The sequence below is a fragment of the Cnephaeus nilssonii genome (assembly GCF_951640355.1).
Source record: "Cnephaeus nilssonii genome assembly, chromosome: 10".
NCBI lineage: Eukaryota > Metazoa > Chordata > Mammalia > Chiroptera > Vespertilionidae > Cnephaeus > Cnephaeus nilssonii.
In genome coordinates, this window is record NC_137081.1 from 60,036,773 (window position 1) to 60,042,772 (window position 6,000).

The following is a 6,000-nucleotide window of genomic DNA, read 5'->3' on the forward strand; positions in this document are numbered from 1 at the left end:
GGAAAGCACATCCCCTAAGATTTCAGTACTTGCCTCATTTGTCTTCTTTTGGATCAACAAGCTTAAGTCCTTAGCTGGAAATATGTCAACAGTGAAAATCAGAAAGGTAAACAGCATCTTTTGTGTACTTTGTTGTGAGTATTGACTTGAACTTTCTAGATCTCAGAAATACATTGTTATAGGCAGACAATTTACTAAACAAGGACCTCATTATAATCCTGTCCTTACAGATGTTCTGCTTTAAACTTAAAATGTAACCATAACACAGATGCTTGTGTGATTTTCTCAGAAGAAAGGAACATGTAGTATAGTAAAAATTATCAGAGGAAGTGAAAGGAGAATATAAACACTAATGTTGTGTGTTTCAGGAAGTGCCTCAGCTTTGAGAGGAGATGGATGTGTGCTCAACTCCTGGCTTGATCACTTACTACATCTTGACCTAGGATTTAATATTTACTCCTCAGTTTGCTTCTCTATTAAACTGGTTTCTAGTATTTATGTAATATGAGGTTTGTATAAGTTTAAATGAAACAACATATCTAAAATTTCTAACTCAAAATATGCTTGACTCAAAGTGCTGAATCAATATTAATTATTCATTCATAGTGAAATGTGGGGATCGGGGTACAGACTTCTTCGCGTGGGTTCTTGTCCGATGAAGTTGCAGAATAAATTCGTGGACTAAAAGTCTTCTTTAATAAAAATGTAGAAGTTTATTGGAAGCATATACAAACTCCGTCTGGGCAGTGGTGTTCCCAGAGGGGGCCCCCAAGGAGGGGTCCCCAAATGGGAAAAGCCTGCTCTCTCTTTCTCTCTCATCAGATAAAATCAAAATCCAAAAATCTGCAATCTAAAATCTGAAATCTGTTTCATTAGTTTATATATTCTATAGTTCTTTGTCTGATCCTGACTCTTTCTAATTGGACCATTCTTAATTTAGGTCCCCCTTGCTTTCCTCATTGGTCACTCTGCTACATAGTATCAGTTTCAAAGCTCAAAGCCCATGTGGTACCCCCCTCTTTTTCTCTCCTTATTTTGCAACATTCCTCTATCATCTGTGAAAATATGTTTCCTTCTTCCTGATATCTTGTGACTTTTCTTTATCCTCTGTGAATGTATGTCTTCCTACCCCCTTATCCTGTGGCATTTCTCTATCCTCTGTAAGATAAGCATTTGGGTGTCTCCAAGCCCCCATCTATTCATTCCTCTCCCATGGACCCTCTCATATCTCCTACGTCTCCCTGTCCTGTATCTAAAATTATTTCTTTCAATAATTTTTAAAAATGTATCATGCAAAGCAAAAGTATCTAAAAATAAATTAGAATTATGCTGAAATTCTAGGTTTTAAAATTATAAAAGAATAGATTAAATTGAATATATTTTTAAGATGGTGAAAAATTTTACATATAAAACAAAATGTATTAGAGAAGAGAAATGAATTGAAATTCAAAAGAATTCCTTTATAAGAAGAAAAATATTAAATAGGGTAAAGTTCTTACTATACAGTCGTTGTATTTAAAAGTTAGATTACTGCCAAGAGTAAGTAATAGGGTCATAAAACCATATACAAATTAGGAGCAATTAAAAGTAAACATTTAAATAATTATAAGACTTTAAATCATATTCCATTAAGTTGTGTAAAACCTTGCATATTTAGGGACAACTGATTCTGAAGTTGTCTTCAGAGAATCATGACAATTTAGAATTGTATTGGATCTTATTTAAAAGATGAGAATGATCCAATTTAGAAAAGTTAAGTAACTTTCCAAGGTCACCCAGAGAAAAAGGGCAGAAAATACCAGATAAAATCTATGCTGAATTCTTTTGATTTACCTCTTCAGTTTTACTCTCCATCCTGTATCCTATTCTGTGTTCTGAAAGGCTTCTGATTGTCTTGTCCAATAGACAACACTATCAGGAGATTAGTGGAAAGCAACAGAGTGAGGTCAAGTTATATAATCCCCCTACTGTATCCCTCTAGAGTGACTATGGGCTGACTTTATTTCTTGCTTTATTTCTTCCAGTCAGTCCTCACCACATAGTTGTTGAAAGCTGTTGTGACAAGCCTCAGGGTATTGCACTATCCCTGGGGGTGTACCTCAGCTCTGTCCTTTATTAAACATTCCTTAAATCACCCAATTGTACGCACCATCTTTTTTTCTGCTTCAACTCTGATGCACACAGAAACCATAGCTTTAACTTAAAGCTCAAAATTTTGTGTTTCATTAGCCAATATCTTCTCCCTCTAAATATGGTGATCAAATTGTTGCTGCCTGGAAAGTTATTGATTACACAAATTACATGAGTTGATTCCCAAGGATGTTCATTAGGCCAATCATTCTTGCAAAATAATGTATCCAAAACAGTTCAGTGAAATGCTATTGCCAATGGATTTATATTATACTAGAGGCCCAGTGCACAAAATCCGTGCATGGGGTTGGGGGTGTCCCTCAGCCCAGCCTGCACCCTCTCCAATCTGGGACCCCTTGAGGGATTTCAGGCGACCAAGCTGATCAAGGGAAGGCACCAGCCCCATAACCCTGCTGCTGCAGCCTCTGCCAGCCACTGCAGCTGCCAAGGTGTTTTCATCAACATGGACTCTAGTCCCTTCACTGTGAAAAAATGACAACTTTCTTTAGGCATTTTCAAGATGTATTTTTCATAGGATATGACATTTCTTTCTCTTTTTTTTTTTTTTATCCTCACCTGAGAATATGTTTCCATTGATTTTTAGAGAGTGTGGAAGAGAGAGGGAGAGACAGAGAGAAACATCAATGTGAGAGGGACACTTTGATTGGTTGCCTCCTGCATGAGCCCTGACCTGGGCCCCGGCCAGGGAGGAGCCTGTAACCTAGGTACATGCCCTTGATCAGAATCAAACCCGGACCCTGCGGTCAGCAGGCTGAGGCTCTATCCACTGAGCCAAACCAGCTAGGGTAGGATATGACATTTCTTAGCCCCTCCAGCAGCGGACCTTCGTTTTTTCCTCCAGGAGTGTGGTGGAAAAACCCTAGATCACTCTTCTTGGATTCTTATTACCCAAGTTACCAAGAACACAGCAAGTGTCGGCCTACAGGGAGCTTAGCCAATGAGCTGTCAGAAAAGGTATTTACTGTCAAACTGGTTTGGCTCAGTGGATAAACCCTGGGCCTGCAGACTGAAGGGCCCCAGGTTTGATTCTTGTTAAGAGCATGTACCTTGGTTGGAGGCACATCCCCAGTGGGGAGCATGCAGGAAGCAGCTAATTGATGTTTCTCATTGATATTTCCGACCGTCTATCCCTCTCCCCTCTTCTCTGTAAAAAAAAAATCAATAAAATATATATTTTTTAAAAAGGTGTTTCCTCTGCAGCTCATGCAGCCCCTGTGTTGTGTCCACTGGGCTAGGGGCGTGTCCCTGCCACCGGTTGTGGCCGCCGGGGTCTCCACACACCCCAGAGGCTGGCAGCCATCCCCCCATCGAGGGCGCTGGGCTGGGGGCATGGATGCGAACCGCCGCTTGGTGCTGGAGCTCCTGCAAGCTGCTGGGGGTGGGGTGGGAACATCCCAATCGCCCAACGCCCCCGAGGCCAGCAGCCAGCCCCACCATGGGCACCAGGCTGGGGGGCATGCAGGGACCCCTGGACCACATGCAGCAGTGGCCGGCAGGATCTCTGCACACCCCAGAGGCCAGCAACCAGCGCCCCCATCATGGGTGCCGGGCTGATGGCATGGACCCAAACCGCCGCTTGGTGCTGGAGCATTTGCAAGTGGCTGTGGGAGGGGCGGGAACATCCCCGCATTGCTATGGTGATGCGGGGATGTTCCCGCCCCGCCCCCAGCTGCTTGGCGCCTGCACCCATAGGCTCGGAGTGGCCAGAGGGCATTCTGGGACCTCTGCTGCTCAGGGCCTAAGAGCAGGCCTACAGGCTAGGAGCAGCCTGGGTCCGGAGGATGTTCCCGTGACCCAGGCAGCTCAGCGCCTGTGTATGCAAATTAACCACCACCTTTGTTGGGTTAATTTGCATACTCACTCTGATTGGCCGTGGGCGTAGCAAAGGTATGGTCAATTAGCATTTTTCTCTTTCATTAGTGTAGATTATTTATTAGTTAGTGTACTTATTTTTATATTTGTAATCAAAGTTCTTCAATCCATAGGGGGAAAATCACATAGAAAAATGCATAAATAAACAAGTAATAGTTACCATGTGCCAAACATACTAATTGCCAATAGAGTAAATAATTATAGTCACCTGCCAGAAGTACATTTCCCACATCTCCTTTCCACCACATAAAAAAAAAATTGTTATTGATTGATTGATTTGAGAGAGAGAGAGAGAGAGAGAGAGAGAAACATTGATTTGTCATTCCCCTTATTTATTTATTCATTGGTTGATTCTTTATGTGCCCTGTCCAGAGACTGAACCCAAAAGCTTGGTGTAGGCTGTTTCCAAATCTTAGCTATAATAAATTGTGCCTAAGTGCCCATCAGCAAATGAGTTGATTACAAAACTGTGGTTCATCTACACAATGGAATACTATGCTGTGGTAAAAAAAGAAGGAATTCTTACCATTTGCAACAGTATGGATGGAACTGGAGAGCATTATGCTAAGCAAATAAGCCAGTCAGAGAAAGATAAATATCACATAGTCTCATGCATTTGTGGAATATAATGAACAACATAAACTGATAAACAAAAACAGATCCAGAGACAGAGAAGCATCAATCAGACCATCAAACCTCAGAAGTGAGGTAGGGGAGAGTGGGGGTAAGAGGGAGAGATCAACCAAAGGACTTGCATATAAGCCTAACCAATGGACACAGACATCAGGGGGATGAGGGCATGAGTAGGGGGTAGGGGAGCCATGGGGGGATAAGGACATATATGTAATACCTTAATCAATAAAGAAAAAATAAAATAATAAATAAATAAATAAATAAATAAATAAGCTTGGTATATTGGGATGACACTCTAACCAACTGAGTTACTTGACCAGGGCTCTTATCCACCACTTTCAAAAAATATATATTTTTTATTGATTTTTAGAAAGGAAGGGAGAGAGAGAGAGATAGAAACATCAATGATGAGAGAGAATCATTGATTGGCTGCCTCCTGCACGCCCCCTACTGGGGATCAAGCCTGCAACCCTGGCATGTGCCCTTGGCCAGAGTCGAACCCAGGACCCTTCAGTCTGCTGGCCTATGCTCTATCCATTGAGCCAAGCCAGCTAAGGCCATCCATCACTTTTTGAAAGAAATATATTACGTCAGGTTCTTCCCACTACTTAGTCTTCCTCTGGTGGCAAATTTAGCTGTTTATAGAATCAGTTTTTCATGATTGTGGCAATACATTTACCAGCTTTAAAATAGTGTTCTATTTACTCCCTGTTTGACATTGTGAGTCTTTTAGTTTATGGATACACAATGACTCTTGAGTGGTTCAGAAGAAAAAGTCTATCTAATATAGGCCCCGTATCTAATATTGTCAATGATAAAAATAATAAAAATGTTACAGCAAAACAGTTCAGGAAAGGTTCAGCATCCAATGAGACCACAAAGTATGAGTAGTTAGATGCATGGATTTCAAGTTCAGAAATATTGTGGGAAATGGTTTAGGTAAGTCATAATTAATACTTTTTCCTTGTCTTATCACATCAATAATTTCTTCATGTGTTATTTGATAGCTGCTCATCTTCTTCAGATATCCTTAGATAATTTGCCAACTGGAAATAAAAGTCTAGGTCTTTAAAATTATTTTATCTTCACACAGAATCAGTGAGAAATATCAATCAATATTGCTTTATTTTATTCAGCACATTAAGGTAAATTCAATGCTCTTGCTAAACTCACTTCTCCAAAAGTGGCATGGCTAAAATAAACCTGTGTTACTTAGTGCAGATTAATCTGATATTCAATCTTAGAATGGCCAAATTGCCTTAAGACATGGAAGAGCAGCTTCATCCATCAACTCTTAAGAGTTAATTTGTTGGTGTCCATGAATCCAAACATGTTAAAATGTGT